The 14,556-nt window shown below is 32.6% G+C and overlaps 1 long non-coding RNA gene across 5 annotated transcripts in view; it reads right to left on the bottom strand.

The window, feature by feature from the left end:
* Window positions 1-14,556, bottom strand: part of LOC145693159 (uncharacterized) — a 300,592-nt gene that overhangs the window by 142,691 nt on the left and 143,345 nt on the right. For 3 of the 5 annotated variants that reach the window (XR_014132717.1, XR_014132719.1, XR_014132716.1), the window contains exon 2: window positions 5,164-5,257. This is a non-coding gene — a long non-coding RNA (uncharacterized LOC145693159). Of the gene's footprint in view, window positions 1-5,163; window positions 5,258-5,637; window positions 5,658-5,689; window positions 5,872-14,556 lie in introns of those variants that run through there. The other 2 variants (XR_014132718.1, XR_014132720.1) reach the window with 2 other exon arrangements.

The following is a 14,556-nucleotide window of genomic DNA, read 5'->3' as shown; positions in this document are numbered from 1 at the left end:
TTATAGGCTTCCCGTTTACTCTTCTAATTGAAACAAACACCGGACCTCCAAGCGTTACCGGACCAAATGTCATTTGGACGAAACATCCCTGGACGAAATGTCCGTTGGGCCAATTGTCTTTTGCACGAAATGTCCTTTGGACCAAATGTCTTTGGATGAAATTTCCTTTGGACCAATTCTCTTTTAGACGAAATGTCCTTTGGACCAAATGTCTTTTGACGAAATGTTCTTTGGACCAAATGTCTTTTGGACGAAATGTCCTTTGGACCAATTGTTTTTTAAACGAAATGTCTTTGGACCAATTGTCTTTTGGACGAAACGTCCTTTGGACCAAATGTCTTTTGGACGAAATGTCCTTTGGACCAAATGTGTTTGGACTAAATGTCTCTGGACGAAATGTCCTTTGAACGTAATATCTTCGGACGAAATGACCCCAATATATATATATATATATATATATATATATATATATATATATATAGATAGATAGATAGATAGATATAGATATAAAAGGATCCAACTGAGACTTTTTTTAAAGTCAGTTAAAAAGATAAGTAAATGAATGGATAATTCAGAAACTAATAATTTGTATATTCCTCCTCCTAACGTTGAACAATATTTCTAAGAAATTAAATTAAACAAGTTTAGAAGTAATAATTTGTTCTTACTAGTTAAAAAATAGATTTTTTTTTTTAGTGAAACTAATTATGAGGAAATAAAATAAATAAGTTTTAATTCGAGAATTGATTTTTGTTTTCAAAATTTTGGATTTAACGAAAGGAAAGAAATGTTAAACATTTCTGAAAGTATTTTCTTTTTTTAATTATGTACGGAAAGAATAACAAGAAATAAGTATATATGGAATATTATAGTACGATTTGTGTATTTGGTTTGAAGAGAATAATTTGAATGAAAAACTTCTTTAAAGTTGCACGCCACGCTCGATCGATCTTCCTGGGGTTTCGAAATTTGGATTCTGTGTAACAAAACACATCGAATCCATACCCTGGATCTGGTGCACAGAAATTTATTTGTGTGTGTGTGTGTGTGTGGCTGTGTAATATATTAGGAGATTAGTTTAGAAGACAATAATAATACATTAACCAGAAAAATGATAGTCAAGTGATGTTGATGGGCATGCGACCAAAAAAGGCATTAGAGTATTATTTGCACGAAGAAATGAGTTTAAATTTTTTATCAATTTGAGCCCATATTGTTAATCTGTGACTATTATATTGCTTACAACTGCCTCTCGGTATTTAAATCTGTTCATAAACGACAAAAACGTTAAATAGTGTAAATATATAATCTACCAGGTTAAGTTATGTTTTTTTTTTTAAAAGTACACAAAAAATCTTAACAACCTTTATTTTGCACAAGACACCTTCTTATCACAATAGCATTTTCAGAAGAGAGGAAGTAACGGCAATAAAACAACTTTTTTTTTTTTTTTTTTTTTTACGGATTTAGCGCATGCTCAAAACTTGGTACGGAAAAGAACTATTAAATTTAAAAAAAAAATAAAAAAAAGTTCAGCTGAAAATGAGGTAACCTCCCACGAAAGGTGACTTGTTCTATTACCTTGCTAGAGTAACTTCTTTGTGTGTTTTCTGTACAAGGGTTTTACAATAGGGCGAATGCAAGAGTGAAAAGATTCGCCTACCGATACGGTGAGCGATCTTTATAGTGTCCATTTGGCGCCAACTAGCTGTTGAAAAGTGAAAAAGGAAACGCCATGCATTGAGTTTTCTTATTTAAAAAAAGAAGAAGAAGAATAAAAGAAAAATAATAATAAAGAAAAATAAAAGTAGTTATTTATGTTGATGATTCAAAATGGCGAAATTGACGCTAGACTGAAAGTAATAACTTTTTTACGTATATTATGTATTTAGAATATTCATGTAATATATTTTGATATTTTTTTTTTTAAACTTTTGTCACGAATGTACATTGTAGCCACGAAATACAATGTAGCATTATGCTATCACTTCCTTTACACTTCTACTACATACAATTCTTCATCAGTTCTCCTCCTTTTTCTAACACGCTACCTTAATAAAGATATCTTCTTATATTACTTTTTGTTCAAGTTTTTTAACTAATTAAAAGAGCTATGATCTTTTGGTGCAAAAAATGTTGAAATGGTGAGAAAAGAATATTGCTTTTATTGACTTTTTAAAGTCAAGGATTTCTGAGGAAATTAACTATTAATAATATTATTAAATTACCATTATTATTATTATTATTATTATTATTATTATTATTATTATTATTATTATTATTATTATTATTATTAATTCAAGCAAGGTTTCTACCATTCTATTCGATCGGCATTTGTGTGTCCACCAATCTTTTAATCTATTCTATGGCAAAAGAATCGTATAGTTTCTTTAGGGCATTCTGATGAACCCCACAGCTTGGGATAAAATCTGTTAAAAAATGAAAGGGTAAATTTACCCCATCCAAATTTTACAAAAAAAAAAGTCTACGATAATTTTAATTTAAAAACTTATTTTCGATTTAAATGTAATATGTCGTGAATTTATTCTTCAGGCTTCCTAATCATCCGTGTGCAAGGAATTAAAAATTAGTAAAGAATAAATTCCGGAAGGTTTCAGTGCATCCGTCATATAGCCCGGACTTGGCACCGTCAGATTATTATTTGTTTCGCTCTACAGAGCTCTCTGAATGGTGTTAAGTTAGTTTTAAAAGAAATATGAGAAAATCACGTGTGAGTTTTTTTTTTAATCAGAAACCATTTTTTAAAATAAAAAAAAACAGAAGTTCTAGTATATAGTGATGAAGTTATGGTTTTGTTCGGAGGTCATTGAACAAAATGGTGCTTATTAGAGATGACCAATTCCGAAATTTTTACTTTCCGTAATCCGGATACTAAAGTCGGAAAAACTTCGGAATTCGGAAAAACTCCGGAATTCAGAAAAATCCAGAATTTAAAAAATTTCGATTTCGGTAAAAATCTGGAAATGTTCCGAAATCCGGAAAGAGAAATTTCCGATTCTGGAAAATAAATTTTGAGGTCCAAAGACTCAATACTTTTTAGGCAACCTAATATCTCAGGGAGGAATTACCTCATCCTCCTCACTTTACAGGTTTCCAGTATTGACCCTTCTCGATAGACGTTATTTATATTTCTGAAAAATCCTGCTTTTTCATATAAAATAATAATTAAAAGCAGAGTAGTTTTTTAATGCTGACACTAGTAAAACCTATTATGATTTTGTTAGGCGTCCGGTAGGAAAATTTGACGAGTTTTGAAGTTATAGTATAAGATTGTATTTGGAAACAAAGCTAGATTTATTGTTTTGGCTTACAGCAAATGAAGTTCTAATTTATGAATTATAAAAACAAAATGGTGGAAAGAATCTACGTTTCAAAACTGATGCCATCCTAACGAAAACCGTTGTTTCAAAACGCACTCTCGCAATGTATCACTAACATTTCTTACGGCACATTGAGTTTGTCTTGTGGAATCGCCACAGTTTCTGTATCAAATGCGTATTTCACTTCGTCTCTTAAAAAAAAAAAAAAAAAAAAAAAAAAAAAAAAAAAAAAAAAAAAAAAGTTTTCGCCGTGACGTTAACGCCCTCCAGGAGCATTCTCATTTTTAAAAGGGTGCTGGAACAAACATAGGCTATTGACTGATCATTGAGCATTTGAATTTTTTTTTCTTATTATTATTGGACGTAAGCCATTATCCATTTTTCAAAAGTTTAGATTCTTTTAATCACAGCTAAAGCTTTAATGATTCTGAGGAATATGAAAAATCCCGTAAAGTTAGTACTTTTCAATAATGAGTATTGTTAAATTGCTTCGTTCAAGTCTTACGATCAGTCTTGTGCATAGGTGGATTGGGTTAAGATAGCAAGGTGCACCCAGGATAATGGCATAAGCCCACAGAGCGCTAGGCTCGTAAAGTTTGAGAACCACTGCTGCTGAATATGGTATTAAGTTCATAAAAACCTTTGCTTTTGAGGTAACACCATAGAAAATAATGTTGGCCTCCTTAAAAGATGAGGTACCCAGGAGTGTTTATCTGAGAACACTCATAATTGTCTTTGATGTATGGGCAATCGGATCATCTGTTGAATGTAAATTTGTGTGGGATCAATTCGACGTCTGCAAACTTGTGGCAAAAAGAAGGCTTGTCAAATGGTAATGTAACAATCAGAATTTACTGTCATTGAATGCCCACCTTCTTGAAACACATATGGTTCAAATTATATTGGAATTGGCTGCTCCTTACCATACAGTAATGCACATTTTTGAAACCGAGTTTCTTAAGGTTAGTTTAAAGTGACAAGTTTTGCCGATAGATGTCACTACAGTCTTCGTATATATATCATGTATTTTTTACCTTTCACGAAAATTCACTATTTTTCTTACAAATTTCAATCTAGAGTTTTCAAATTTTTCGAGAAGGAACTTCATACTAACCTATCGAAGACAACAATCCGTGCCAATTTTTTATTTAGAATTTTCTTCATTGTTGAAATGGCTTGTTTGTTGAAAGGGATATCCAAACTTTTATCAATATAATTCTTTCAACAATGAAGAAAATTCAAAATAAGAAATCGGCACGGATTGTTGCCTTCGATAGGTTATGAAGTTCCTTCTCCAAAAATTTGAAGTCTGTAGGTTGAAATTTGTAAGAGAAGTTGTAAATTTTTGTGAAAGGTAAAAAATTCATGAGAGAGATACGAAGACTGTAGTAGCATCTATTGGCAAAACTTGTCCCTTTACACCAACCTTAATTCATTTTTTTTTAATGGCATTTTATTTGCTGCAAGTAAAAACAATAAATTTTGTTTTCTTTCCGATTATAACATTTTGCCATGATTTCAGAAACCATCAAGGTTCCTTGCTGGACTGGTTGTATGTTAATGAGTATGTTAGTGGTTAAGTATTTTGGTTTGCAATCGGTGCAGGTCACTTGTTCGTATCCGGTGGCTTGTCATCCTGACAGATGTTATCGCGGTTTATCCTCAGTTTCTACTGGGTGAATATTGGGATGATATCTTTAAATATAGGCCTGAAACTCCTTCTCTTCCTTTTCCCATTGTCGTTAGTATCGTTTTTGTTGATTATTAAAGATTCCATTGTATATTAGCCTCACAGAATGTAAATAAATAAATCTTTTCTTACCTTATTCAAGTCAATTTGTACATGAATGAAGGCACAAGACGAATAATGGCACCTATTTTATTATTACAGAAACGTCCAGCATGGCAATTATTCTCTGTAAAATACATAAATAAATAAAAATAGAAAATAAATAGAGACCAAACAAATATAATTGTTCTTAAGCAAATTATACAAAAAAAAAAAACTTAAAATGAGATATTTTATGTTTATACTAATAGAGTCACAAAAAGGGACCACCGGCAATCTGTTGTGCACCTGTTTTATAGATAATAATTACAATTATTCTAACAGTAATAATAATTATTTCGTCTATAGAATACATATTTGTAAGAGTAGAAGTATCAGTAACTATTACATAGACTATGAATTGTTTTCTAATAATCATACTATATTATATATCTATAAAGACTCCAAAAAACAAACATTGAATAAACACACAAAACACAAGAAAAATTCTCCCTTGTATCTACTTACATGGCGTGTATAACAAAATCGCGTGTATTTTGAAAGAACAAGCCATATTTACATGTCTTACGGCTTCAAGTACATGAAGAACTAATAAAGTTTTTTTAAAAGGGGGAAGTAATGAAGTCAATTTAAGAGATACCACCCATATTTCTACGCCAAAAGGTTGTGCCTAATATGCAATTTAAACATTCACCAATGCCTTCGTAGATTTCTATATAACGACCATTAAAAATGCTGAGGAAAAAGAGGTTCTTATCTAAACACGGAACCCTAGTTAACTGATGTTGAATATTATTTTTTTGTTATTATCCATCTCCCACCCATCCCTCCCCTCCATAAATAGAAGTGGATGAACAGCTGTAAGAATATGTAGTTTGAGTAGTGTGTGTGTGTGGCGGAGAAAGCCTCTTCCCCCCTCGTATCCCATTCTGTCCATTCACTTGTAGCTTCAAATAAGAAATTCATCCAAGGACTTTTCCAGTAGATTTTTTTTTTCAGGAAACAAGAATAAATTAATTATTATGGAAATTGTTGGGTTAAACATACAATTAGACCATAGTTTAAGGTATCAGTATTTTTCCACTTTTCCTTTTTAAGAAAGTAAGTTAAACTGTAGAGAAAAAAGTTTCAGAAAAAATAAGTAAGAACTACATTTAATCACACAAAAAGAATTATAATTATGCTCGTATATATTATATAGTATTTTAATGAAAACTGCTGTTTTTCGTATATTCAAATGTGTTAAAGACTCGTGCTTCATTGCAAGGTTATCATTAAAACAATCAGTATCTAATTTGTTATTAAAGCTTATCCTTAACTGCTTGGTTAACCCATGATACAAGTTTCAATGTTAATGTTTGTGATTACCATACAGTGTTGGTACTTTTAAAGCGATAAGCTAGTATGGCTATTAGGTTTGGCAACAATGAGTAACTGAAATAAAACTTGTTTTCGTAACTTTTTACGTCAAGCTATTAATATGTAACAAGTTTTCAAGCTAAAGTTTGTGACTGCCATGTTCGTATATATTATATAGTATTTTAATGAAAACTGTTGTTTTACGTACATTCAAATGTGTTAAAGACTTGTGCTTGATTGTAAGGCTATCATTAAAACAATCAGTAACTAATTTGCTATTAAAGCTTATCCTTAACAGTTTGGTTAGCCCATGTAACAAATTTCAATGCTAATGTTTGTGACTGCTATACAGTGTTGGTAATTTTAAAGTGATAAGCTAGTATGGCTGTTAGATTTGGCAACAAGCAATAGCTATACTAAAACCTGCTCGTAACTGTTTACGTCAAAAACAAGTTTTCAAGCTAAAGTTTGTGATTGCCAGACATGTCCTGCTAGTTTTAAAGGGATTAGCTGGTATTGTTTTCAGATTTGGAAACAATCAAAACCTAATTTATTAAAAGTTTATTCTTAACTGCTTGCATCAAGCTATAACAAAATTCAATGTAAATATCTGTGATAGTCATGCTACTAGCTTGAATGTAATGTCCATTTTCCGCCAACTTAGATTCCACTATGAGTGTACTTTACCAAATAAATCTTTTGCGGATATTTGTAGAGTGATACTCGATATTTAATTCTCTCCATTCCAATCTGATGTCGACTCACGCTCGACATAGTTTTTGCTGTTGATTTCGTCGCATGTCGAATGTTAATAGTTTGATTTTTTGTTAGTACAATAGTAGGCAATCTTTAAACCATGACTTTTTACCTCCGTTTTAATAGACGGTGTTACTGTAGTAGGTTTTAACTTTGAAAACCTAATTCCGATAATATAAGAGGACCAAAAATTGTTAATAGTGTATGTATGATAAAAAGAAAAAAATAGTCTTGCAAATGTAGAAATATTTGCATTAGTCTAAATTTAGTAAAACTTTCTAAATATTATGAATCCTAAGAATGAACTAGAAATAGTAAAACTTCTTACGTTTTCTGAAGGGTATACTTTTCTGGGTCAAAAAATCCAATATATTTCAGCCAAAAAAAATATTGTAGGCCTTATATCTGGAGAACTACATACAGTGTAGTCAAAACCAAACTATCACTTAACTCAGTATGATGTCCTAATTCCGTAAAAAAAAAAAAAAAAAAAAAAAAAACTCGATTTAGGGGCCGTTTAAAAATTTTGAGGGCCCTGATCCAAATTGGATCAAAAGATACATTATATTTCAATTAAAAAGTTTCTTGTAGGCCTTATATCTGGAGAACTACATGTAGTGTAGCCTAGCCCAAACTATCACTTGACTCAGTATGATTCGCTTATTCCGTGAAAAATAAAAAAAAAAAAAAACTCGATTTAGGGGCCGTTCAAAAAATGTATGGTCCCTGATCCACAAACTAATTATTGGCCATGATCGCAGTCTTTCGATTCATTTTTTTTTTTCCTTTTGGATCATTCGTAAAATTCTTGGCCAAGATCGCAATGTTTGATCATTTTTTTTTTTTAAAGATCATTCCTAAAATTCTCGTTCCACTAATAGTGAAGGTGCCTCTCGAGTGAGGTCTGCAACAGTCGCTACACTTGCAGCATAGGACGCCTCTGCTCTTCACAAGAAGACAGAGCGCAAATCCAGGGGCATGAACGTTATTTTTTGAACCTTGGTATACCATGAAATAAAAAAAAAAAAAAACTAACACTTCCTTATTGTTGATGATTTCGTGACTCGTACAGTCTATAATCCACATTTCAGGAGTTACAGAGTAGACTATTGATTTGTATACATATAATGCAACGCAAGTAAGTATATAGACACATAAATCTAATCATGAATTGTATACACATAGATCTTTATTTCTCCTTTGTTGAACTGTTAAAAGCAGTCAATGCGATGAAGGATCAGTCACTATAACGCGGCGAATGTCACGCATTTGCCCGCCTTCAAATCTCCAAAATCACACTTTAACCCAAGCACGCTAATTCTCATTCACATGAAAATCTAACCATTCCTATCCGCTTTTTTTTTTTTATTTTTTAAACATTATTTTCATGCAACACAAAAATATACATGCAATAGTAAACCGCGTTCTTCTTTGTTATTATTTTATTATTTTTATTTAAGCAATTTCTACAGACTTTTATTTACGACTGCTTTTTTTTTTTTTTTTTCAAATACGGGTTTCGTGTTCATACTTCTTTTATTATTTATGACCTTACATTATGAAAATTGATTTTTTTCTCTTTAGCTTTAGCCGATTTTGTAAGCCATTCATGGCCAAATGGTGACCCGCGAGATTTTTTTTTTTTTTTTTTTTTTTTTTTTATCCGGCTAGCAAATAAAAGTTAAACTTACAATGAAGTTTAGAAACAATGATTATTTTTCTATTAAATATTAAACATTTTTGTCCTAATACGTATTTCAACAATAATAATACATTCTTAAATTGACATCGTTGTATATTCGTTCTTAGTAATCTATTGGCTAGTCCTCAAGTATAGTTCTTAGGCTATTGTGGTGCAGAATGGGACCAGACATTAATTGCATAAAATGTAAGATTGTCACGATTTTCCAACAAACTAGAGGCCATTGAGTTAAGTTAGGCATTAATTGTAAAAAAAATGTAAAAATTTTCAAGATTTAGTACTATCCCAGTTTAGGTATCCATACTTGAATTCATGAATTTTTACTTCTTTCTCCAGGAATGAAACTTACCATTACTAGTGCCTTATAAATTGTTTCTTATGACGGGGGAGAAGCTGCATTCATAGGTGCAAATTCATTTTAGGAAGGCTTAATTAGTATATGGTATATGTCGTGCGGACGTACGCCGTTAAAACGATTCCAAAAAGCACTAATCAATATGAGCTATGTGGCCACTGAGAACATGAATGCTATCTAACCGAGTTAGGGCAGAGCGAAACTGCTGGGACAGTGCGGTAAGCGTAGGGGTGCGTCCTAAAGAAGCAGGTGCATCAGTTAGGGTAGGTATACGCGTAAGTGAGGATAGTGGAAGCACAGATTAGTTCAGGTTAAGGTCGATTTTATGCTTTCTTACTTTACACTAATAGTTACCTCTGTGTTAGTATTAGGTAACCATTAGCCATTAAGATATTATGAACTACGCTTTTCTTATCTAGTCTCATGAACATTATGTTTTATAATATATTCAATGAGTTATAGTAAACCATATAATGAAAATCTCTTTATAATTTTTGGTAATTTTTCCTCTTTGTAGCCCCCTTCTGCGACACTTAATCCGATTCTTATTTCGTCCTCATTAGTTGCCCCTCACTGTCTTAAACTAAAACAATAATAGAATAATTCTTTATTTCTCTTACTGACTAAAGCTTTGTAAATAAGTTTGCATTCGGGACAAGAGTTAAGGCTGTCTTGCCTTGCAAAATTGTTGTGAAAATAACGTCTCGTCCCGGAAAGTATAACGGTATCTATTGGAAAAGCTTCTCGTCTCTATCTCGTTAGACACTCTGTCTCGTCTCGTTTCGTTTCATGGGTAATCCTATTTGTAAAGTGGTGCACTCAATAAGTAATGTAAACTACCTAGGTATATTGTATACATATTATACAAAAGGGGTTAATTTTTAGCTGAAAGAAAAATCAATTTTAATTAACGTTTAAGACAGAGACTGGGTTACGATAAAGTATATGGTTTTGTATAGGTCTCAGAAGAATATCCATAAAAATAAAGTGTTGTGTACATAAAAGTAAATCTAATTTCAGGGTTTTTACTGCACAAACATATATAATAAGATTTTGCATCCTGATTTACAGGTTGTGACAAAATTATAATAATAGTAATGCATTATTTTCCTGTTTGGAGATAATTGTTCACCGTGGATGATAGATTAACATAAAAGCAAAAAAGAGTGATTGCAAGGTTGATGGAAGTGTATAGTCGGTCGTTGGCCGATTGTAGTTCGTGAAAAAGTTTGTGGAATGATTTACAAGGCGAGACTCACCGACCTGTTTAACGATGTATCGTGTTTACGTAAAATTTGTGATGTAGCAGACAACTATCAAGGAAGTTCGGAAACACTGAAATTGTGCAACTAATTGTAGTGCAAAGTATATCGAAATCGATCAGGTGCAATTAGCAATCAGAAATTTTGCAAAAACAACAATAAATTGACAATGGCAAATCTTGATAACAGATCTCGAGATGCAATTTTACTCGTACCATAAGTAAGTCTTGAGATTAATACACACATGAAATTTGTTCTGGTTCAACTCATACATATTAAACATATCGTATCACTCATAGCAACAGACCAAAACCAAAAATCTGGGGATGAAGAAACAAGGACATTTTTCCACTTTTAAACCTTTCTTTCCTTTTCTCTATGGTTTATCCTGTCATTTCAACCCGAAAAAATATTTTTCCCCAATTAAAACTAAGACATATTTTTCAACTGAACAATGAATATCATTATTTCTTAAGTTTTACTCAAGTTTCTTACATGAAATTTACGATAAGTATTTCCTGTCACATGTTACGGGATACAGGAAAAAGTTTGGGATAGCGTAGATAAATAACAGTGTTGGGTAAGTTACTTGTAAAAATGTAACGCGTTACAAGTTACTTTACTTTCTCTTAAAAAGTAACGCGTTAGTAACGCGTTACTTGCCCCAAAAAAGTAACTGTTACCTTACTTCGAAAGTAACGCGTTACTAACGCGTTACTTTTAGGTCCGAAACTTTAAAAATGTGAAAAAAATATGACTTCAATTTTCCGTCCTACTATTACTACCGCTATTATTATTATTATTATTATTATTATTATTATTATTATTATTATTATTATTATTATTATTATTATTATTGCACGTTCTGAATCCCTTTACGTAAATCCAAGGACAAATTTCTACTTGATATATGAACATTTTCATATAATGTAACATTAATAAAATGCCATACTACGTTACTTGTAGGGATGGATACGAGTGAGTTCGAGCGAGTTTTCTTTGACACTCGATTCGACTAGAAACAGACATCTTTGAGCTCGACCCGAGAACTCGACTCGAAAAATTTCCTCCAACTCAACTTGAATTGGGGTCGAGTTTCGAGTCGACTCAAGCCAAATCCGGTGTGTAGTTTCGAGTACATTCTTCAAGTATATTACATAGTATAATTATTATCAATGACACTACTACTACTACAACTTATATTATTATTATTATTATTATTATTATTATTATTATTATTATTATTATTATTATTATTATTATTATTATTATTATTATTATTATTATTATAACACTGTATATAAAAGTGAAAGATAGGCAGTTTGTAGTTGAATACTAAAAAACTAGTTGATTGCCATCCTCGGTAGTCGTGAAGTCTAGGAGTCAAGAACATTGTTCACGAGCTTCTGAATTTGGGTTGAGGGTCTAGGTTAAGTATTCAGGCTCGAGCCGAACAATGTTGAAAGTTATAGGGCACTGGCCAGATATCTTCAAAACTGCTCGGCCCGGGTTTAGAATTGTCAAGGACTCGAGCAGCTCGACTCACAGCTTATTCACTATCGACCCGAACCGAGAAGTGAGCCGAGCCAACAGCTCACCCAACCGACTCGGCTACAGCCCTCAGCTCACTTGAGCCGAACTGAGCAAATGGCTCATCCCTACCAAGCCAGTTCGAGCCGATCGTTCACCCCAAGTGACTCGGCTCGAGCCATCTTCTCAGTTGAACCGAGCCGAGCTGAGCTTGTTATAAAAAATCTCTTGTGGTCTCGCTATCGAGACGGGACGAGGTGCGAGCAGTGTCCCCTCTCGTGAGCAACACTAAAAGTATTCCATATTACTGTTTAGCTTACATTTCTCATGGCTTTCGTTTTCCAGTGTAATCAGGCTATGATTTCAAGACGACTTAAAACGAACGAGCCATTTATCAAACTCGACTGGACTCGAAACTCGACGCGAAAAACTGAATCGGCTCGGAACTTGACTTGAGGATATTACCCTTGACTTGACTCGAAACTCGACTTGAATTCGAAACTAAACAATGTTGTTATGTACAATTAAAAATAAAGAATATAGAGAAACATTATACTACTCTATAATCAACTGGACTGTAGGATAAGCAAACTGAACTGAAAGAACTCTAATATTACATACCATCAGCAAACTATTTTCTAGTAATAAAGTACGCCTGCTCATCAGAACACAGCTTATTCATATTAACCACTTATTGTAAATCGTTAATTATGGCATCCTAGTTGATGATAAATATTTTCTGCCGGGACAGTTCAGACACTTTGCTTTTAAATTCTGTCCACCATCATCATCAGTTTTTAAGAAAAAAGCATTCTTTTAAATGTTCGAACGGTAAAATATTTTCGTTCTCCATCTTTATAAAAACAACACGAATCAAAGTAAAATAGACTACCGGTATCATTTCACTCCTAGTTCACTCACTGAATGTATTGATTTGGAGCTGTCAAAATCTACTACAAAATCTTCCAGGTGCTTGCAATCAGTACACGTGATTTCCCTAAGACCGTGTCGCCACGTTTGGCCTAATCCTCGTTTCGCCTAACCAATTATCTGACACTTTTATGACAGATAAATGATAAGATTTGTGTCCGCCATTTTAGGCGAAATAAGGATCCTCGTTTGGCCTAATCCTCGTTACGCCTAAAATGGCGGACAATAAGAAAAAACCCTGCAAATTTAACACAGGGAAATTATATAAGAGAAAATTCCCTAGTATATAAAGAATTAAGAAATGCAAAATATATAGATCAATATTATATTAACTATTTTCGAGGAGTTAGGATTACCAAAACTTGTTTATGTATTTACTAGGACCGTGGATATATACGAATATATATAAGTAAGCGAATAGCAAAACCCGTTAAATTCACATTTTAAAATTTGTGACAAATCGAGAAAAACTGTTTAAACACGTCATAATTGTAAAATAACATTAGAAATTAGAGAACATTAAACAATTAAGAATAATGTGAGTGTTGGTCTGTGGAAAGCTGTATAATCACATTAGTCTGTGAATTGCGTTATTGAAGAAAATAGTTTGGATTTAACAGGTTTTGCGTATGAAAATGGAAATAACAGCTTTTGCATCTGGACTAGCGGCCATTTTTGTTGAGGCTCAAGATACAAAACCTATCTAAAAGAAAGGGAGCCAGAGTCAGAAATCAGTATTATGCCTACTAAAATATTGGGGAAGGGGGGGAATGTATTATCAACTATACATTGCACAAGATGAATATGGCACAAATGAATAGGGCACAAATGAATATGGATACATAAATGCTACATTAATTTTGTTCTAAATTGAAAACAATAGACTCAAATGTGCAAAAAATTGAGTTATGTAACCTCCACTCCATCATCATCTACTAAATGGAAATCCATATCGTCGTCGTCCTCTGGTGCATCACCATTTTCTCGGTTTTCTATTCCTCAAAAACCTCTTTGTAAAACGTGAGCTTTGAGCTGCTTTCAATCGTCAAACCTTTCGTAACTACAAGCGGAGTTAATTATACCTATCTGTATACATTTCTAAACTGAATGACTATATTTTGGAAGAGTTTGTAACTATTTATGGACTAACATAGGGTGAATATTGATTTGCCAACTATCCCAATATATGAATTTGAAATATAGCAAAACAAAATGTGCAAATGTTGAGTTTGAGCAAAACAGCGGCAGAAAGAGAATCAGAAATGGTAAATAAGTGGCAATTTTTTAAAAACATCTTGTACCAGAAGCATGTTAAAATTTTGAATAATTGACACGAGACATTTTAAGAAAGAGGTTCTGCTGAAGCTGAAGAGACTGTTTAGAGAAGAACCTAATCCAACAATGTTCTGTTCAATGTAAAGAGTTACCCTGAAATACAAAACAAACGACTTTTAAGCATAGGATAGTCCACTCACCTTGTCTTTTAGGCTACATTTCGTTTCCAGTTTTTCATGTGTCTTGTACGTTTTCTA

Source organism: Thermobia domestica, chromosome 8, assembly GCF_964235325.1.
Source record: "Thermobia domestica chromosome 8, izTheDome1.hap1.1, whole genome shotgun sequence".
Classification (NCBI taxonomy): Eukaryota; Metazoa; Arthropoda; class Insecta; order Zygentoma; family Lepismatidae; genus Thermobia; species Thermobia domestica.
The sequence above is the reverse complement of the archived record's forward strand: the minus strand, read 5'-3'. Positions and strand labels throughout refer to the sequence as shown.